This window comes from Puntigrus tetrazona, chromosome 17, assembly GCF_018831695.1.
Source record: "Puntigrus tetrazona isolate hp1 chromosome 17, ASM1883169v1, whole genome shotgun sequence".
Taxonomy (NCBI): Eukaryota; Metazoa; Chordata; class Actinopteri; order Cypriniformes; family Cyprinidae; genus Puntigrus; species Puntigrus tetrazona.
This window is the reverse complement of record NC_056715.1, coordinates 10,458,137-10,481,531: the sequence shown is the minus strand read 5'-3', so window position 1 is coordinate 10,481,531 and position 23,395 is coordinate 10,458,137. Positions and strand designations below refer to the sequence as shown.

Below are 23,395 nucleotides of genomic sequence, written 5' to 3'. Positions count from 1 at the left end.
TCACAAACAAACAAAAATACAATAATAATACTTACAATATTAATGCATGTTCCTCAGATAAATACAGCCTAGTTGCAAAATATATTTAAGAAATCCCAAACTTCTGAAGTCAGTGTGACAGTGAATGTATATTAGTGACCACATTTTCTAATCCCACTCTTGGATGACACAGAAATCGTGTCTTGATCGAGCTCCGTTTAGATGACCTGCTTTTGCTGCCTGTGGATTACAGCACAGCAGGATATAAACCAGAAGACTTAAATAAAATCACAGACCTGCAGCTATTACCTTAAAAAAAAGATCTAGATCTCACTGGAGGATTAGTCCGTGAGGTCCATTAATATTTATTAACCCCAAAAGATTAATGCCAGTATCATTGCCCCAAACAATATGGAGAACCACCTGGACGAAGCACAGACACACAACACAACCTAGCAACAAAGGCGCAACAAACATGGCATTATAGAAAATGTTATACCAACAATGCAAAACAAACCAATCTTGAGACATGAGAGTTCCTTAAAAACAAAAAGGTCAAAGGTTACTGTCCACAGGGAACACGAGTGTTGATGATGGTGATGTGTTTCTTCATTATCTTGTTTGTTACGTGTGTGTTTACAGCTCTACAGCACTAATAACTGAATCATCCTCACTGACACACTCTGAAAGCGTTTTATTCTTTTACTTTGACATCCAGATAACCACGGGTTGACTGCTAGTGTAAAATCAGTTAAAGTGTTCACAATGTGTGAGTTTGTGAAGAGGAAATGGTTTGTTAGTGTGTACACAGTCCCAGAATCCATCTGAAGCCTTTGTGTGTGACTTCCTTTAAACCCGGCGCCACTGTTCCTTCCCTCTACAGCTATGAAGTACTAGGAGTTCAAGCTTTGGTGTGTCTCACTCATTTTCATTGTTGCACATATTTCAATTTTTACTCTTCCTTTTGGACACATAAAAAAAATAAAAATAAAAATTATAATTTAAAAAAAAGAAATCAGTGAATCACCTTACTACCATCAGTCATCACGACCTACTGTGGGACACACATCAACTGACTCAATATCTAGGACTTTAATTAGGTTGAGACGATTAAAACTATATAAATTATTATTGCCACTATGCAAACAAAAAGAAATATGTCCATGGGTGTGGGTTTAATTAGCAATTTGTTAAGGACAACTGTATCTCCATATGTTTGAAAATAAGTAATAATTTGGAGTCAGTAAACATTTTGTTTTTATAAAGATGTCTAATTATATATATATAAAATATTTAAATTTTAAAGGTTTAAAATATTAATTTATCTTTTAAAATTTGGAGAATGATTTAATATTACAATTAAAAACACTCAAGAATATTGTATGATTATTAAAATTAAATGCTATTAGCTTGATTAAAATTAAATGCTGTTGGGACACACACACACTGTATTTATAAGACAGTATTTATAAGCTTATTATAAATAAATAACATATATGCAACATGTCCTTATTTAGACAGCCATGTATGTGTGTGTTTGGTGGTTTTTCTTTGCTTCATGCTTGTATGAGTAAACAGTTTGTAAGACGCTAGCCAAGGTAAACAGAAGTCAGTCAGATAAACACACACACACACACACACACACACACACACTCTTGTGCTGCTTTGTTGTAAGTCTTTCTTCCTCTAGCTGTATCATGTTACTTTCAATTCGTTTTTAATCTCTCTCGCTCACTAACACTGTACACAGGACACACAGATGAATTATTAATATCATTGTTAATAGTAATTACACGTGAGAAATGAGGTAAACAAAAAACAAACAAAAAAACCACCATGCGTAACATACATCATTGAACAAACATTACTTAGAAAAAGACTTTCATAACTATCTGTTCATTAATGTGACAATCTGTATAAAACTGGAAGCCTAAAAGCAGATTATGGACGTGCAGATACGAGCTAACCCAGCTTAGTGTGCCAACAACAAATGAGCTGATTGGAACAGAAACCAACCAATCAGGAACCGCTACTAGGAATCACATTCTGAAACCAGTTTCAAAAACTACACAAACTAAACTTAAATACACACTAACAGAAACTTTAAAGCAAACTAAAACCTACCTGAGCACAAACATTCATTATCTCCTTCAATTCCACACGGTATATCCGAAGCCTGTTTTGCCCTCTTTCTCTCATGCTGTACAGGAGCCCATTTCCTGTGAATGATTAGAAGGGGGGGGATCACGGTCCAGAGAATTTTCTCTCTTTGTTGTTGTTGTTTTGTCTGCGAGTGAAGGGAAGGAATGCCCGAATTAAACACGTGGAATTCAGGACGCCCAAAGAGGTACAAGGTTCAAAAGATGGCACGAACGGCAGAGAGTGTGTGCGTGAGAGAGAATGAAGGAGAGAGAAAGAAAGAGTGCAAGAGAATCGAGGGGGGAGGGAAGAGTGAGTGGATGGGCGATTAAAGAGAAGAAAAGAAAAACCTTGTAACATCTTTGGAATCCATTTTTTTTTATTGTCTACTGGCACATTAGGCTGGCAGCTGAATGTTTTGTGTTTGTGTTCGTATTTTCTGACAGGCAAGAATGTTGAATAAAACGCCTGAGTCTGACCTGAAGAACGTGTTCTCCAATGCGTTATTAAACTCACACACATTCTGCAGCATGCAAAACACTCACACCCACCTCCCGAGGAATTAACCTGAGTGTGATTTCAAATGACAGGCCGCATTCACAACTGGATGAGCAATTACAGAAGACTGATGAAGGTGAAGAAAAACAAAACAATAGCTCGGGTCAATGACATGACAGTCATTTTTTTGTAAGAAAACTGTCCTGACATCATAATGTAAAGACTTTTTAGAAGTATGATTTTAAAAAAATTGTAAAAAAAAAAAAAAAAAAAAACGTAAGTAGTTTTGCATAATTGTAATATTATTATTATTATTATTATTATTATTAGACATGCTTATATTATCAGAACGCTATCGGGGTAAGACTTTAATTTGAAAAATTATGATCTTTTATTACAAAGCATTACTTAAGTCATGTGACACCCCAAAATTAATTACATTTATGAATTTTTAATTTAAGATTCTTGTGCACACATCTTGATCTTAAGATTTAATAAATAATAAAAACATAAAATAATAATTATCAATATTATATATTTTTATTGAATATAACGATTCAGATGCGTGTACGCAAATATTCAAATTATAATCACTTTATTTAGCACCTTTATCTATACTGCATTATAAAAGTAGTTTTAATACATTAATCAGGCCTTGTAGAGCACCACAATGCAGTGTGCAATCTCACAATAATTATATTATTTGGGGTAAATAAATTGCCACACTTCATAAAACAACTTGTCTAATTCAATGTTACATTGTGCATTTATTTTTATACTTAAAATCTATTACAAGTTCAAATCTATTAAAACACACATTATGGATCATTTTAATACATTACAACCTTTAACACCCGTTTATAATGCATTATGCATAAAGACTTTAAATAAAGTTACCATGTTTTTTGTTTTTCAAAAGGCATAAGAAACCAACGTGAATTCCAGGAGTTCGCTGCTAAGAACTTGGCGCATGTTTTAATTTTTTTTTTCTCCAAATAAATCCAGGAATAGTTTTTGCACAAGTGTCAGGGAGGCTTATATAATCCATGTGAAGTGCCTGGCTGTAGAGGGAGAGTGGATAAAACCAGAGAGAAAGAGAGATGCCAAGAGCAAATGGTAAATGTGAGATTTGACTGCATCATGTCCTTATAAGGCCTGAATAAAGAGCCTTTTCCCTCTAAATCCATCTGGTTGGCATGACCTACAAACACAATACCAGAAGACCAAAATGATAAAACGACATCATTTACACTGCATTCTCTAGAGCAAGAATGAAAAAACAGAGAGAGAGAGAGATGAATATATCAAAGTGGGTGGGCGTTTAATACGCTTGACCTTTGGCACCGTTTTCTGTCTTGACTTTGGGGTAGAAAACAGACGGAAAGCAAACGGACAGAAAAAAAAGAATGGCTTGTATGTGTGGTATGTTTGTGCAGCCCTCTCCAAACTGCCCTCAGTAATTGGGTGGACACACACATACACACTGAAAACATACACACAAGTTAGGGGCAGTGCTGGGGATAGTTACTTTTAAAAGAAATGCATTACAATATCGTTTTACTTTAAAAAAATGGCTAATTGTGTTACTTAGTTACAAAGTAATGCACCTATTTTACCTTCTTGCCTGGGCTGGGCTTGCTCATGTGTTTTTCAAATTCTGTCATGATTAGTCTTCCTCATGTCGTTCCAAACCAGTAAGACCTTTGTTCATCTTCACAACACAAATTAATGAAGAAATCCGAGAACTTTCTGTTCCTCCCTGGACAGCAAGAGTCCTGCAACATTCGAAGCCCAGAAAGGACCAAGGACATCATTAAAATAGCCCATGTGTCATTTTTGTGTGTGAAAGCCCCAAAGTAACGACTTTATTCAACAATTCATCTCCTGTGAATCACCCTGTGCTTCCATACTGGAGAGTACCACAAATGCGCGTGCATTGCGCTGCATGTAAAAAAGGCACGGCATATGCATGTTCTTCGGCAGCAGCACCACGGAAAGAAAACGATGCGCATGCTTCGTTGTACTTTCCAAAGTGGTAGCTAGGCTTATTCAATGTCCTTATATTTTGGTGCCTTGACCGTAAAGGGTCAAAAAGCTCTTGGATTTCACCAAAAATATCTTGATTTGTGTTCCGAAGATGAACGGATGTCTTACATTAAACGACGAGTGATCCCTTTAATAACAAAAAAAACCCCATAATTTATCTTTTTTGACAACTGTAAAGGCCCTTTCACAACAAAAGTGTAATTAATAAGACTCCGGCTTTTTCTCATTAAGGGACATGATATGTGCCAGTGAAAAATAGGAAAAAAAAAACTATTTTGTTATGAATTTAAAAGTAATGCGTTACTTTATTAGTTGCTTCCACAACTCACGTTACCTCAAACACTAAAAGCGTCTATACAGTAAAAGAATATGTATAAAAACACTTTGTTTTCACAATTCACAAGCTATATTGACATAACCCTACCCACACACTACGGCCTGCAGACGAAGGGAATATCTGCGCAGAAAACCTCATAATCTTGTGAAGTAACTGGACATTTGGAAACAGTCTGGAAATTCTGATTTCTATCAGGACCTGGACCGCCTCGCTCTCCTAAAAGAATTCCTGATTCTGTTTGTTGACGTGTGTGTGCCTCGAAGGACAAAGACAGAGACTTCTGCATGAGGCACCGATGCCGCAGCAGGAGGCCATGTCCATATCCTATTATGGGTGGGAATGAGTCAGGTCAGAGTCATGTTGACATAGTTCCAGGCAGCACGGCAGACAGACTGACAGCTTTGGGGCCGCGGGTACAAACTGAAATAATAATCGTTAACTGACTGATTGCACCATTTATGGGAGACTGATGACTGCTCTATTTGTCATATGACCAGAGTTTGACGTGATGAGACAGAGCGAGTGTTGTGTCTGTACAAAATACAACTGCAATTCCTCACAATCACACATTCTTTTCATTATTTAGGCCTGCTCTGTTCATTAGGACTAGGTCTGTCAAACTCGAAAGTATCAGAAAAGCACTATAAAAGCGGTCCATACAAAATGTGCGCTAGATTCCAAGTCATACAGCATCTTTTTTTATAAAGGAACAGACTTAAATTTAAGTTGTGCTTAGTTGTGCCATTTGCTTAAACTCTCCTTGGTAGGTTTATTAGCATTCCTGAGATGCCCGATTAGTGAATGAATTGTTCTTTTGAGTCAGATCTTTAATAAATCAGCTGACACACATTCATAAATCATTCAAAACCAGTCTGAATGATTCAAAAATTGGACTGATCCAAGTTTTAAAGTTCTGCTCAATGATGCAACAGCACCGAAAATCAAAAAAAAGAAAAAAAAAAAAAAACATTTGTGTTTCACAGAAGAAAGTAAGTCATACGTGTTTGGAACAGGCTGCAAGTAAATAATGACATAATTCTCATGCTTGATTGAACTATTCATTAAATAAGCAACAGAAAATAGCTTACATTCACTTTCAATATATTTAAAATGTCAAGCATCCTTATTTTCGTTTTTGAATAACACATAATTGCCAACAGGATTCTCTCTAATTAAGACATATATATATAATGTATTAAAACTCTAAAAAGATATGTATCGCACAAGATAATTATATGCCTTTTCGCAAAGGCATTACAAGCCGATATTCTGACAGCTTAACCAAGGGTTTCCACAGTTCTAAATGACATAATGCGGTATGGAATTCAACCAACTGAACACAGGTATTTTTTTAGTTATAAATATCAAGAAGCAACTAATGACAGGGAAGAAGACGTAAAACACTTTTAATCGGCTAGACAAGACAGACTTTGATTTAGCCACAGTGACGTCAGGCATAAAGGAAATTAATGAATACTTTAAATGGATTGAGAAGATAGTCATAAAAAGGGATGAAGAGGAAATGATGAGTGTTGCGGGGGAGAGAAGGAGCCTGATAAAGAAGGAGCGCGTAGAAGAATGTCGAAAATGAGATGCATCGTCATCCAGATGGTCAGACCATAAAGATTCGCATGTGCTCGTGAATCGGTGTGTGCGCAGACACAGCAAAGCTCACTTAACGCAAGCCAAAATCAACAACATCCTTCTTTTAGGAGCATCAGCGGTGCCAAAAGCCCCTCAAACTATTCACAAACCAAACGCCTCGTCACAAGGGCTTTAACCACCACATTTATCAGACTGAAAAGAAGGCGAGAGAGTAAAAGGTCTGCTAAGTCCATGCTGCTTTATACTTTACGAGAAAACCAGAGAAAAAAAAAAAAAAAAAGAGGAGGCAGAAGACCTGCAACATGTTAGCCTGTACATTCCTCTCCCTGAGAACATGTATATTTTCACTGATCACAGAGAAAAACAATCCAGCACAGAAGGGCCATGAGATCGCACGCTTGGAGAGAGAGAAACAGAGGAAGAAGAAAAAAAATTGGGTCTTCCGAGCACACAAAGAATCGGTCACCTCCAAGAACCTCGAAGTGAACCAAACCAGAGCTTTTTTTTTAGCTACATGAGAAATATGAAGATAGTAATATTATACATTGCAGTCTGCACATATGAGAGCATTTTAAAATGAATTAATAAAATAAACATTAACACAATAACATTTCATTTTATTAAAAATACATTAACAAATAACAATAAGTTAAATGTTTAAAGGAGACATATTACGCCCCTTTTTACAATATGTAATACGAGTCTCTGGTGAATGTTTCTGTGAAGTTTCAACTTAAAATGCCCCACAGATCATTTATCATATCATTTTTGCAAAAGCCTTCTTTGAGTGGAAGCAGAAAAAGGCTGAATTTCATGCCAGTCTTTTTAAATGCAAATGAGCTGATACTCCCGGCCCCCTTTTCCAGAATAGATCTACACTATTACAGCATGTACCTGCTAAACACATCCTTTCTTCTGCTTGCCATGTCTATCGCTTTGAAATTGTGCATTTTAAACCATATTTAAACCTCTTCGTTTAAACTTCTGTTATGAGTGCACATATCTGAAAGTTACAAACAGAAAGTTGCTGTCAAAGGCATGCTCGTTCAAACACAGGTTTACATTAAAAACACACAAGTTACAAAAACATTGTCTTTTAACACAGGTTTACATTAAAAACACAATATATATTATATATATATATATATATATATATATAATTATATATATATATATATAACTATATATATATATATATATATATATATATATATATATATAAATATAAAAAATCACACGTTATCTAGATCTATACTAGAAGTGGCAACAGCAATAGTAAGTAACAGTAAATAAATTAATAAATCCTCTGCTCTCTTGTCTCCCCTGAGGCTGTTGTCGCTTGTGAAATCATAATTATAGTGCCTTGGGTGGGTGGTAATATTATAATGAGATCCCTCTGCAACGTCTCTAGAGGAGTGAGATCAGACGTGCTCGTTTTCTCAGAGGCTTGTAGAAAAAGGCTTACTAAAACAAAGTTACTGATTTATGCACAGAGGACCTGATTTTAGCACTTAAAATCTGAAAATGTTAGATTTTTGTGATATATGTCACCTTTAAAAAAAAAAAAAAAAAAAAAAAAAAAAAAAAATTAACATGATTTTTCAAATGCTTTAGTATTTGTATCTATATCTATATTTTGCCTTCACAAACTTTAAATATATTTAAAACCAAATTATGTTAAACAACAGAACACAATTTGATTTATTTCCAGATTTATAGAAGATAAAGAGGTTATTGTGGATGTGACCGAATAAACCCAGGCTGAAAAAAAAAAAAAAACTTAAAATGGCAGAAACTCAACTTTGAGAAGGTTTCAAGACGTTAGGATTATGATGGAGGTTCTCCTCATGTACAGCAAAATTACATCTCTCACTCAAGTTTACGTTTTTATAAGAGACCAGAGCAAAGACCATTTATTTTAATAAAGCCAATCTACCAAAACCACTTTTTTTTCCTGTGTTGATGAAATTGGAGTACAAGAGTGACAACAAGATCTTACTTTAGTGGCAAACACATGCACGAGTGCCCTCAGCTCTGCTTACAATGAATCATGAAGTTAATAAGCTCTTAAATCATGGTGAATATGTTGCTCTATACATGCTAGCAAATGCTGAAACACAAAAGCGCTGCTGACACTCAATCAGGCGAATCAAAACAAATCGGCTGAACATTGTGTGTCTAATGAGGTTTTTAATCAAAGAGCAACCGTTGACAGATGGAAAGTTGGACGTGAGAAACAGACATGGAGTTATTGTCCCACTCTTGGACTGAGAGTTGATGACGGATGATGACATAACAAGGACTGACAGCGGGGCTGCAATCCAACCGCTGAGTAAAACACATGCCAAGTTTCAGCTTTTTTTCTTATTATTCATTCATTATTTTTCTTCTTTACGTTTATATTCACATTTTCTTTTTGGTTCTGTCTCTGTTGTTAGACATATAGCTACTAAAGCACATTTCTTGTTCAGAGATGAGGAGGAGAGCATCTACAATTGAATTTCCCCATTTATTTCTCCGTGCTTGCATGCTGCTTCCTGTTTCAGTGTGTCTGCACTGATACCCCCTCCCCTCTCAATCAATCCCACCAACCACGGCACAGGATTTCTGAAGTCAGCTTCAGGATGTTGATACAGGTGCCTGCGCCGCCCCTATTTCTCCTTCTCTCTCACATACATCCAGACCCTCTTTCTACTCATTTGATTTCTATCATTTCATGTAGTTGTGTCTCCCATGTGCCTATGGAGACCAGACACAAAAACATAATTTTTTTAAAATAATACTTCAGTAGGGACACTATCAATTTATCAAAAGTGGCAGTAAGAATATTTATATTGTTACAAAACAAATGAATCTTAGATTTTATACAAAAAAATGTCCTCAAGACGTTACCACGGTATCCACAGAAATACGGTTTTGAACAACAACAGAAATAATAACGTGAATTTTTTACAAAGAAACCGTCTCATCTGCCTGCAGCTGTAAATAAAGATCAAAAAGGCAGTAAGACGTCCAGTCTGTACATTCAGGCCTTTAGTCGTGTGTATACTCAGACAGACTGACAGCTCTAAATCCAATCACCTTGTCACCAATCGGTAGGACGTGGGATGGTTAGAATATGTGCGGCAGCCATTCCTATGGAAATGCAGGTCACCAGGCAGTGCCAAAGGCTTTGAGAGCTTGGTCTGATTTTGGGTGTTGTCAGGGTGACCATGACATCAGTGATCGCTTTTTTGATCATTTTATTCAGTGGAAGCAGCTAAGAGCAGCCCTGTTGCAGTGACGCATGAATGAAGACGGACTAAGCAGCAGAATAATGGGTCTAAACTACACAGAAGAACATTAACTAAACTACCAACACCATTTTAGTTGGTCAGTGAAAGGTCTTTTTGTTAAGATGTTTTAATGAATTTTTTTTAAATCATTAAAAACTACTTATACATACAAATGTATGTTTAAGTATTTTTTTAAATAAATCATACAGTGTCTTGATAGTTAAAGTTTGCAACATGTCTCGCGAAACTATAAATGCAGCACTGTGACTGAAACACATGAGTGAGAACACATTTTCATCATTTTCTGTGTCATAAAAAAAGGTATGCTTTTATGATATATTACCTTCTTTCTTTACAGCAAGACATTTGTTTGGACTAGATGCACTTAATCTGCACTGACAATGTGTTTCTGTCAAATATAGCACATGAGCACTTCAGTGAGCAGACAGAGAGCGGGTTCTTGCGTTTACATGCCGTGTGAAATGGCAAAAAGAGGCAAAAACAACTACCTGTTCCAACAGGTGTATGCTTACGCCATTTATGGCCTTACTCTGATAAAAAGAAAACAGGATACCGCGTTTACATGAAGTGCATTTTCAGGCTTATTAAGCATAATTGGCTAAAGACAAAGTACATCTAAACACGTTTTTTGTAATAATTACAATTGTGTGTTTATTTTTGTTTTTTTTAGTATATGCTTGATTTTTTTTTATCAGTGTACTCGTTTTTTTATATTTCTACCTTTATTTGAAAATCTTTGAACATAAGAAACCCATAAAAATCAACCTCTAACAAGTTTAACAACTTCACTTTTTCTTTTTTCAAATGGTACACACAAAGGCAGCACAGAAAATCGACGTCAAACAAACAGACTCATTTCTGCAACTCCCATTCTATAATTCATCACAATTATAGATAATAATCATGGAAAACCACCAAAATGCTCCAATCTCAACAACAATCTTTCCTTCATCCATTCTTTAATAAGCATGTAAATGGCCTGTAACAGAGTCACCCAGTTAAAATACTTCTTTATGAACTGAGTACAATTTCCAGAATAATAGGGGATCATGCATGGGAAAGACACAAGAAAGAGATCAGTATTCACATGATGAGCTGTTAAAACCCAAAGTTTCTGCTGAGACAGAGAGATTCATTTAATGGGCAAAACTCATGCTGTTTTCCTCTAGTAAATGCTCTTTTAAATTACTTTCAAGTCCTCGGTACAGAACAGGATTCTGAGTGTTACACAAGCCTCTTCCTTAGCATGTCCCAGTGGGCAAAAAGTGGACCTTGAAGCGAGCTGGAATGGCTTCTAAAAAATGCTAACTATGCCCCTTTTCCCCTCTCCCTCCCCAAAGATTGAGTCCAGCCCAACTTAACCATCCAACCCAGAGCATTCCTGTGTTCTCCAGCCCCTTTAACAAAACACAGTGTGAGAGAGACGTCAAACACATTAATAACACAACTTTCCACTCAGCTGACCCAGACATCCCTTTTAAGGCCTTCAGTTCAGATTTCTCTTTTCATTAAGTTCCAAAAATACCTCAAGAACACAGAGAACGAGGAGAAGGAAAGAGAAATCATTGCACTGCCCAGTTTAAGCTGACATCTCCTGGCTTTGATGACTAAAAAAAGAGAGACAACAGCCTTTACAGATTTGGATCGACTTGATAAAACCCTCAGAGGCCTCGGACATACATATAAGATTCAGATTTACAGAGCTAATGTGATGGGAATTTATATGAAAGAGGTTTTAACCTTTTTCTCCTTCTCCACAAATATAACGATTCCTGCCAAGGAGTGACACTTTTAAAAATGTTTTGAACATTTCTAGGTGACATCTTGTCTCCTTTTTTTGCATAACAATCTTCTTTAAAGGAATTATTCACAGAAAAAATAAAAATGACCCCATAATCTACTCACGCCTTCCTTCTTTTAAACAAACACAGTTGGAGTTTAAAAAAAAAAAAAAAGAAAATTATCCTGGCTCTTCCAAGTTCGCTAATGCTGGTGGATAGTGGTTATTATTTTGAAACTCCTTTAAAAAATGCTGTATGCACATTCGTGAGAGAGTCGAGTTCGGGCTTCTTTGACGTATGATGAAATCCTCTGACATTTTTTGTTACTTCTCATTATTAACTTTTAGTTCGTTACCGGCATTTATTTTCACTCTATCCTCGTTCGCTCTATCCTATTCTCTTTTGAGTTGTGCTACAAATGAGTCAGAGGTCAGCCAACAAGCCGGAACTCAACTCTCTCACAAACACACATATGACAGTTGCTGGAAGTCAGTGATTTGGGTAATAATTTAAAAATATAAATAACCCCCCCAGAGGAGTATAGGTTAGTCTTATTACGGATATATGCCATTTTATGGAGATTCAATTAAATTTTTTTTTTTAAATGTTCACCATTATTACCATGCTTGGAAAGTTAAATTTAAATAAAACTCGTAGGTGCTCATATGAAAGAAGAAAGTCATATACACCTTGGATGGCTTGGGGGTGAGTAGATTACGGGGTAATTTTTATTTTTGGGTAAACTAATCCTTTAAGTCGTTTTTTTAAGAACAAAGTTTTGAGAGATGTACTAGTGAAACTGAGTATTCAATTAATCATAAATAAACCATTCCAGATGGACAAAATAATCTATTTTGACTGTGAAAGAAGTTGTTCACTTTTCATCCATTTCTTCACAAAAGGGAAAACAATAGTCTGAACATCTGCACACAATGTGCACCATTCCTAGAGGTCATTTCTATTTTGCCATGCCTTAAAAGAGCTTTTGTAGAACATTCTTGGAAAATGTCCTGAATGTGTCTGGCTTTGTCTACGCTAAAAACACAATGTTGGTTCTGAGATATTAAACTGCTTTTGGTGATGTTTTATAAACTAATAACTGTAACTGCATTATTTTAACGTCGCTTCACAGGTGTAAAAGTAACAGCAGAGTGAATTTTATCGTGCGTGAAGGACAGGAATGAACACGCAGGGCAGAGTTTTCAGTCTTTAGGCTTGAAATGCCCTTTCAAACTGCAAACATTCCCGACCATATGCAAGCCATTACAGAACTCAGGAAAATGTTTACAATCGAGTGTCACAGTAGAAACATGTTTTCTATCAGAGATAAGGGAGAATAGGCCACGAACCAGAGCAGCCCAAATGTGCATCAGCCTTAGTTTAACTTTCTCAATGTGTTTGAACGGTTCACAGGTCACAGCTATCCTGCCTCTAATAAAAGATAGAGCAGTTCCGCTGTCCCTTGATAAACCACAATAGAGACGTCTTGCATTTAACTCTGGTGCATCTGTGTGTGCCAAAGTCAAGAATAAGTCAAAGAATGCGTTATGTTGTTCCTCATAAGGAATTGTTCTACATATACGATTTTACAGTATGATGCTGAATCATCACCAGTAAGTGGATGCAGCTGATACAGTTCTCCTTCTTCTGCCCTAATGCTAAGCAGTAGCGTTACATTAAAATGCCAATCAAATGCTATGTTTCCATTAGCCTGATATGTGGTGTTCCTCTAAGCAACGTTCTAGGCCCCTTGATTTTTAAACAGATTAAGAGTTTGCAAGTAGTTGATTACAATAAAAAAAAGCTTGTTGTTAGGATGTAGGATGGACAGCAATTAGGTCTGTTTGACAAGTAATGCAAAAGCAAAATAAAACCACTTTAAAAACAGCCATTACGGTTACAGTTCAATAGAGGAAATCTGAGTTATGCGTTACTAAACGTCAAACATTGCTTTTAATAACTGCCATAAAATATTAATGGCTATCAAGAGTAGGCCACTAAAAAATAGGGGTGTACTGAAATTTTGGCCACCAAGAAAAGAGAAAGGTGAAATTTTTGCTGAAAACTGATCTGAAACAGAAATACTAACAAAAGAAAGACTTGTTACATATTTCATCATCTACACCATCTCACATACATCAGCTCAAACAATGGTGAACTTGATGTGAACTTGCGGATGTCATAATGGTCAGGGACCGAGTACTAACTTAGCAACCAGCATTATGACAAAGTGTGACCATTGGAGACACATTGCAAGACTTGAGGTTGCATTCAGGACAGGCTCAAGCCCACTCAAACGTTTTAAAGTTGCTGTTCTCTATATAGAGCACAAATACATGATGGGAATGGCAGATATTCAATATAAAAGAAAATCTGATTCTCCTAAATTCTCCTTGCTGCATTACCCGTGGATTGCAGTAAACACAAGTATTATGAAAGCAATGACTCACTCTCCAAGAAGTCTTTCATCTGTCAGATCTTTGACAAATGGGTTTATTCAATGTTTATTCAATAACACTCACTCTGAACTTATAGTACTGTGTAAAGACAGCAACGTGGCTAAAGCGTCAGCTAAAACTAGAGTTCATGCATCAGTGAGAAAGGGCACAGCCTCTTTCCCTGCCCATGCTTGAACCTCTCTGCTAGACTGGAAATCAGGTCAGCACTGGACCCGAGAATCTCTGCTTGTGTTTCCATGTGGAAGGTAAAAATAGGCAGAGCAGTGCAGAATCAAAAAAGCAAAGCTTTCACTGTAAACAAAGCCGTGAAAAGTGAATGAGTCCTGAAACCAGGAAATCTGTAAGGCTATTGGCAATTAGACTTAAAACGATCAAATCAAATACATTTTTAAAAATCCAAATGAGATTTCAGTAAACTGTAATATTTAGGAAAAATTACATTTAATAATTTATTTTCATTTCAATACAACATGGTGACAATGCGATTAATCACATCCAAAATAAAAAAAACACATACAGTATATTTTGAAAGTATTTACATTTAATGCATTTATATATTCTCTTCCTTATTAATTCTCTTAAGTAAAACTTTATTAATTAATCATTTGACGGCAGTAATTTTAATAGGTGAATTACTGAATAGTTTGAGTTCATAATTAAAATAGGCTGTCAGAATAGATTAATAAAACTGAATTCAACGTCGCTGTTTGAAGAAAACTTCTGCCACATCACTGACCCGCTAGATTTGAAGAAGCACAGCCAGAGACGGATCGACCTGAACTTCTGTTTAAACGACGCACCTATTTTAAAACTCCTTCATCTTGCAGTTAAAAACATCCACATGCCGAGAATGAACAACACCTTCCTTCAATATGCTCAATTGTTGTGTTTGTTTGTGGCACGTTTGCAATGATGTCACGGCAGTAGATGCGGCGCAACCAAAACTACATGTGAATAATCCCGCCCACTCTAAAACAATACTAAACTGCAGTGGAAACGCAAACCGAGCTGTGTCGTGCCATACTGAGCCGAACCATACCATGCACTCTAAAAGAGCCAGAAGAGGCCTATTAGCCCTCTATAGCACATAAGCATATGTTGGTATCAATTTTTATATGGTATTATCACGATATTGAAATTTAGTTGCAAAAAAAAAAAATAATAAAAAAATTATATGAACATTTAATTACAATAAAGCAATGCACAAAAATGTAAGAGCCAGGAGACATTTTAAAAAATTTCTGTGTTCGTCTGAAAGAAGAAAGTCGCACACATCTAGGATGGCTTGGGAATGAGGCAAAATAAGCCATAATTTTCATTTTTGGGTAAACTAATCCTTTAAAGTGCAAATGAATTAAAAGATCAATAGTATCCTTTTGCAGTAAGATATCATTATTTAACCTTAGTTAATGAATTTACATAATAAACAAAAGCTACATTTGCATCTTTGTTCAAAAAAATACAACTAGCTAGCTCATAAAAAAAGCAGTTTATAACAGTTTTTACTTTAAAATAAATAGCGTATTGAGATTAAATATTACAGTTTGGGCTGTGCGCTTTCATTCAGCGTGTCTCTCATGTTCAGCCATGAGCTTCTCATCCGTACACACGTATCTTTGATGCAGCTTACAGCCTTTAACCAGTTAATGAGAAAAGTGTTCTTAAAATACATTTAAAATTCAGAATAATATATAATTATTTTCAATATTTTGAAGTGCCCATGATAACAACACCATGCACGTTCATTATTGTGATATATCGCATTACCGAATACTGGCACATGTCTAATAGCATACCAGACTTTACAACACAGGAGAAGGAAATCAGGACAGTGCTTGAGAGCCATCCGCCATATCCCTGATGGAATTCCCCATCTCCACCTAATACAAACATGCACAGAAGCTAATGAACTGAAATATAACCATTTGGTTCTGCAGAGGCAGAACGCTGCAGCTGTGTCCGGCGTGCCGTCTCGGATACAAAGAGAACATTACACCATCACCGAGCATGTGGGCTGCCGTGAGAGCATCACTCCGGTTCCGCTGAGCTATTTCAGGAGTCCTTAGAGATATTTGAAACACACTCCCACTCTCTTACCCACACTGCTCAACAGCAGCGTCACGCAAAAAAACAGGGTCAAAGATCAACGAGGAATGATTTGCTGACTGACAAGTATTTGAGATGCAAGCCAATAACAAGGTGTGAACAGCGATCGGTCTCAGCTGACCGCTTGCAATCTGGTCACCAACACGGATCCAGGTGTAAAAATACCATATAAATGCACACCTGCTCTTTAACGCGCACTAAATCGTCTGTATTCTGTACACATGCTCAAATGTAAACACGGGCGTGTTTGTGCGCAGGTGAAAAAGTGAAAGGGTGGGGCGCTTTTGAGGAGAAAAGACATTTGGCATCCATTACCAATGACTTTTGAGTTCTTAGAACTGGAGAATCAGATGAGTTCCTCTCACAAGTATTTTCTATGATGCAAAACATCACAGAAGGAGCAGGTCTGAGCAGATCCATGCACAAATCAGCAATTCCAGACGTGGTGCAGTACTTGGGATATCTGTTCTGGCTGTGTGCCTCTTCATTACTTAACTGCTGTGAGTTCTTGCATGCTAATAGTGGTCAACTGATGTGGATTTTTAATAGCCATCGCCTATAATAGCAAGGGGCGCCTATGGTCAATACTAGAGGTAATACAGTTTACTTACAGCAAATATAATATAGAAAAAAAAATGCAGCATGTCATTGTACACCCAATTAAAACTGAACTGAAATTTATTCAAATAAAAAAACATATATACATATAAAGACTGTTGTCTGTCTTACACCAGACAGAATGGTGACAACTGTTTGTCTGGGTCACAATATGGCAAAATATTCCAACTAGACCTATAAGAACCAGGATTTCAGACCATCAGACACACTTTCTCTTTCCATTTCCACAAAAAGTAACTATTTCTCTTAAAAGTATTTTTATAGAGTAAAGCAAGTGGTCGACTCTAGAAAGGTTTATCCTGGTCCAGTGTCTGCACTGTCCTTCAGTGTTAAAACCTTGTGGAACAACCCATTAGTGCTAAACAAACTTAATGCGCATGTGTGCAAGTTTAAGGAAATGTTCAGACTACGTGCAGATTTCTTCATGTGAAAACCACAACCCAAATGTCATCAACAAATTAAATAAATGTATTGGTTAGATGCATCAATCAAATGGTACAGGCCCTGCTTGTATTAACATGTATTAAGAACCATTTCAGGTGTTCCAAATGCGATTTACACCTGCATGAAGGTTTGGGACCGATTTTACTTCTGTATTGTGATGCACTTCAGAGAGAAACAGAATATTGAATGAGAACAATATCGAATGGCTTGTATTTTCTACTACAAATTGACTGTGTGTAGTAAAGAAGGCGTTTTATTTAGAAAGAGAAACAATTTTTTTTTGTGGACTGACTTGCACAGCTGAACTGTTTACTACAAAAACACCAATGCAAACTAACTAAATTAATTTAACGTATTTATTAAAATGTCTTTACACCCAAAGTCAATGGAGTCTAGCGTTGTTTTTGTGTGGATTTGTTCATCAAAATACCTTTCTTTGCATTTTACAGGTCTAAAGGAATAAAAGAATAAACGATTACAGAATTTTCATAATCCCTCTAAAACCAGGTGTAAACAGTCACAGAAGAAACACCCTTGCATGGAGTCCTGTGGTACTGTGTGAAGATCAGTCCTCAGGGCAGACTGGGACAGCTGGACTGGTTCAGTGTATGTTTGTGAGTGGGAGGAGCTGCTGTAATCTTTTTGTGTTCACACTTTAACACCTCTTCCTCAAGCTAGATGTCTGTCAGCAAGCTCTCCCACTCCCTGAAATCACAAAACTGAAGAGTGACTCAGCTGTGCACCAGATCTGGTCACCCTTCCCCACGAACACCTCATTATATGTCAGAGTTCACAGGAACACTGAGAATAGCTGAAAAAGTTGTGTCATTTCTTTCTAGATTGTGTAAACTATATCCACCGCCATTTCTGAGATCATTTTAATGTGAGAGGAGCGCTGCGAATAAGTTTGCTGGGCTCCAAAAGATAATCCGTAGATGACCTTACCGCCTGACATCTATGTGGTAAAATACACAACAAAATTCACTTCCTTTTGCATTTAAGGAGATCAAGTAAGGCCAAATCAAAGCCTTATTCTCACAGAGAAAGGAGAACAATGTAAAGTACCAAAACTGTCTCTTAATGTTCCTGTAAAACTACGATTTTGTAACAGAATAAAGACCTACTGACAACGCGGTGTCAAAATCTGTCGGTTCATCTGAGTGAGAAAGAAATGAGAGAAGATTAAGAGCGGGAACACCAGGGCTGAACCGCAATATTCAATTTAAACCTCAAACTAGTCATTTAGCTTCTCCATAATCCTTGGGTCTGGTGCTAAGTCTGGTAATTACTCTTATTGGACACAGATAACCATCACAAGCATTTCGCTGCATGCTTCCTCCAAGTGGAAAAGCAATCAGTAGACTGGCAAAACCAGACGCAGGGCCTGCTCATAAAGAAAAGTGGAGAGAGAGGGCAGGAATTACAGCACACCGGCATTCATCGCTTGATCGCTGTGCAAACTGTCTCCTTTCTCAAGTGAGAACTGCCCCTGCCTTCCCCCTCTCATAAACACCCACCTATCCTGTTTCAGCTGACAAAGTTCACATGTACTGTTGTATAACCAACAATAACAGCTCATCAGAAATCAACCTTTGCCCGTCTAAGGTGAGAGACATGTGAAAAGGCACAGCAGGTCATGAAACACACGAGAGACTGAGAGAGATAAGCTACAATAGAAACGGACAAAGAACAACACGAGAGTGTCTGCTGGCTTTCGACAGAAACCAAATACATCCAGCTCTAGAATGTGATTCAGATCTCCAGCTGAACATACTCTAATACAGTGGCTGTCCGCTGGCTTTGCCTCAGCACCCAGATTTTACAAGTAACAACCAAACACAGCACCTACATTTAATGCTTAATGTAGTCAGGGGCAGGGTTGTATTTTCTTTGACGCTACATAAATTTGTTGACGGTTTTTGAGGATGAGGGCATCTCAAACGTCCTTTCAGTGTTTATATCTGGCTAATTAGTTTTGAGGTCATTGTCTTTTCTTTTGTATCGTTTCTTGAAGTAAATTAATACTCTCACTGAGAAAGAATGCAGTGAGAGTAAAGTCAGTAAAGTTAATTTAATGCATCGACTCGCATAGGCACCTTTATCAAAGCAACTTGAGAAGAAAGTGCAAATATTTAATACAGACTCCATAAAATTCCTTTATCAGCACAAAGACAGGGCTGTTGCAAGATACGACCGATTGCCAGTAAACTGTAATGGTATTTAGTTAAGTGGGCTAGTTTAGTGCTCATACTAAAACACCCAAACGCACCTGTACCAGACTCAAACGCACTGACGGCTTTCCAGTAAGGCTCGTGTTCTAGAGCCTTACTGGAAATCCGTCAATGCATCTGAGTCTGGGACAGGTCATGGCAGGTCCTCTCTGTACTCGTCTTCCCTCTCTCTTGCTTTATGGGCCCCACCTGCCTAATGTAATGGAGCTTGTATGGGGGTTGCTGTTCTCTCTTTGCTCAGTGTTTCATTTTTCTGTCAGCTCCCCAACCCCCCAACCACTGCCACTAACGCTTACCTGAAAAATGAACACTGATGTGTACATATTTCATATAGATTTTTAATGAATGAATCTTTTAATTAAATAAACCTTTCCTGCTCTATTTAACGACTTTTTTTCCAACCTTCACTAATATCTGCCTTTATTTGAGACATAAAACTGCCTTCCTGCCTACTGGATACCACTATATAACTGTAGCGCAAACCAATAGCATCCGAGCATGGGCTGTAAAGAAGCAACACCATTGGTTGGATCTACTGAATGAACACACCCACTTTACTCAATGAGTCATCAGTTGTACCCTAAATTACTTCTATTACTTACTATACATTATGTATACTGTCTGTTTAAACATGTGAAGTGATCAACATTCCAACTTTGTATTTTTGGCATTGTCAGACACTTCATAAATATTAAATATTGTGCATTGCTCAGCCAATTTACTTAATTGAAATACTTTTTACATGCTATGTAGCAAACAAGCGTGGACTAAATTCTCGCCAGCTATTGGCGAAAAGTAACCTAAAGAAAGAGTCATTGAACAAAGCTTTGGTGAAAGGATTAAAAGATTCGAATCACTAAAAATGCTACTAATTCGCTCGTGCGTGCGTATTCTCGACCGTGAACGTACTCTATTATGCGCACACTGGCAAAACACATGAGGAAAGCATCAGTCTTCCTGACCTCTACTCGACGTCCCACCGTTCTTACAGCACGCAAGTCAAAAATAAACACCTGATTTTTAGGCCAAGGCAAAAACAGGGCTTTCCATTTCTAATATGAGCTTAAACATGAGCCGTGTAAGGTCAGGCGTATGTTTAAAGACATCAAACGCGTTTGATTGTGCCTGTCACCGCGTGCGAACGCACCTCGCATCTCTAATAGCGGCTGTCAACATTAATAGCCACGGCTTGAAATACATTTTCTATTCGCGTCCCACGGTAGTGCAGGTCGAGACGCACACTGCGTCAAAAAGCTACACGTTACGGTACAGAAATCCAAATTTAATCTGATATCTGACAGGCGAACACGAGCTCCGTAACCGAAGCCCTTAACACAGTCCCGCACAGGAATGAGTCTTGCTTGTTTGCTCGCTTATTCCGTAGAAACGTGCTAAAAACGCGTTCAAGGTTAAGCGAGCTGAAAACTGCTTTCTGTAAGAATGATACTATTTAGACTCCAGCTTGTAACCGACCCAAATTCCCTGAAAGTCGACGGTATTGTTCTCTAAGAAAGCGACTTTTCCTGTTTGAAAACTCACGATATTCCTGGGAACGTCTGGCGTACGTGGCGAGGAATTCAATTCGGCTTGACGTTTCAGCGCTCGCGCGCAACATGTAAAGCGCAAATAGAGCTTGAACGCCGTAAACGTAAACTTTATTTCGGTGCGATGCTGCCGACGTAGAAAGACTCAATCAGAGTACGGGGGGGGGATCTCTGGCAAAGCCCCCTGAAAATCAGAACATGCTCGGTGATGTTTTAGTTACCGCTCGGCTACCGAACATCCGCCGTTTGGAAAGTCCCGGATAAGTTTACTCTCGCATCTCTGCGACGCTATCATTCCGGCATCGGTCACAAAACAGCTCGGCTAAAATCGCCGCAGTCCGGCTTATCGAGCTCCTCCGCTGCAGAGAACAGGAGGGGGAGGAGGGTGGCAAAGTTGCCGCAGTTTGGAGTTGTGTCTAGGGGGCAAGATTCCACCATTCGGCTCCCCCACCAACTAAACTAGCCTAATAGCCCCCGCTTCGGGTTTCTCTTACCTTGAGCGCCGGGAGAAGTACGACGGCGATTTTAGGTAGCTCTCTGGAAGGGCAAAGCACTCAGTCGCGTTTGACTTTTTGAGGATGAATAGAGCAGCTCTCAGCAGGGTCCTCGCTAGTTCCTTCTCTCACCCCCTCCCTTGCGCCGCGAGATCAAACCATCACATTCCTTCGAGATCCAAACAATGAAAAAGGTGGGTTTTCCTCTGCCAAGAAAGACCCACCCCTAGAACGACTACGCCGCCTGTGACCGCGGAAAGAACGCCCTGCCCGGCTAATACCGTCCCGCCTTCCCCGATGAGAGGGAAAGAGCGACGGCTCCGACAAGCGCTGAGCTCTAGAGGAAGCGCGTGGAATAACGGAAACGCGTTCGCGAGCGGAGCTGGACTTTTCAAGCGCTGTTAATGCGCGTGTTAAAACCCTTCCCGAAATTGTGAATAAACATAAGAATAAATGTAAAAACGAAACGCAAAGTGTAAATAAATAAATAAAATATTTTTTTTTGCTCTGAATAAAATGTGTGACGTCACTGCACAAGGTGAGCGAGCTCCATTTCCCTGTCAGCCTCTCAATACATCTGATGTCTTTCTTGCTGAGATTTAGCTTACTGTTAAATCTCTTAAACGCATTCATAATAAAAAGAATAAGGCTTAAAACGATATTTTTCCTACTGACTGATTGTCGTTTGTTTGTTATGTTTTTTCTCTCATGTGCGTGTTTTCCTTTTGCCTCATCACTGTCAGGCAGTAAAAACATTAAAGCAGTTTTTTTTTTGTATCATATAAATAGTTCTCCCATTAACAAATGTATTGTATTTAGCTAAAATTTGATAGACATTTATTTAATAAAACATTTAATTTAATAAAAGATATCAACATTAACACCCAGACATAGTGACAACAACAACTGTTACTTTTAATTTTACTAGTCATATCTCCATTACTGTCTGTTTCTGTGTAAAATGCACGTATATGTTGTATCTACACGTTTGTGCTTGTGGGAAAAAAAAAGTTATCCAAAGGCAACAGTGCAGGTTAAATTAAGCATATTTGTGTTAATATATATATATATATATATATATATATATATATATATATATATATATATATATATATATATATATATATATAATGACGTATATTAGGTGTTTTACTTAAACACTTTCATAAACATAGTGGTCAGAAACAGTTCAAGCACTGCTGAAAAGGCAGCAGTCCAACAGAAAGTTGATGTCCTTGGGTTTCCAAAGCAGGATATGAACCAGCATCTGATTGCTGGTTTACGGCCTCAACCCACAAGCTACCACCAAAATCACAAACACCCTTATATTTTTAGGACCGACGCTGTTTTAGGTTACATTCTTTTTATTCTTCATTAGAGTAATTTCAAAGCAACGCATTGCGGTTTCTCATTATAAAAACAACTCTCTCGCTCCACTTTTTCTGCTAGATGGCGAGATGAAAGAACGCGTGACAGTGTTATTTTCTATGGTGGATTCAGTGCAAACATTTATATCCACTCCAAATGCAGACAGTCTTGTTTTCGGTCCAAAAAGAATGGAAAACATTTAATTCTGAGAGCAACAGTATGATAGTGTGGTGGCCAAGCTTCATCCTAGTTCTGCAATTTACTATTTAAGCACTCAGTGAACTCGGTGAACCAGGCGTACGTTTAGTATTATTACAACCTGAAAAGTGTAGAAAACATAATGTGTTTTGTTTCATTCAATCTAGTGAAACAAGAGCGACTCCAATCATGTCATATGTTAATGCATCAGGTCAGTAGACATCAGTGAACCAAGCTTAATTCATCACACTC

At 37.6% G+C, this 23,395-nt stretch overlaps 1 protein-coding gene across 3 annotated transcripts in view; it reads right to left on the bottom strand.

Moving 5' to 3' along the window:
• luzp1 (leucine zipper protein 1) overlaps positions 1 to 21,895 on the bottom strand; it is a 39,498-nt gene extending 17,603 nt beyond the window's left edge. Inside the window, exon 1 of one of the 3 annotated variants that reach the window (XM_043262676.1) lies at positions 21,578 to 21,895. The gene's annotated coding sequence lies outside the window, so the exon portion shown is untranslated. Of the gene's footprint in view, positions 1 to 2,103; positions 2,230 to 21,078; positions 21,214 to 21,577 lie in introns of those variants that run through there. The other 2 variants (XM_043262678.1, XM_043262677.1) reach the window with 2 other exon arrangements.
• Positions 21,896 to 23,395: the final 1,500 nt, after the last annotated feature.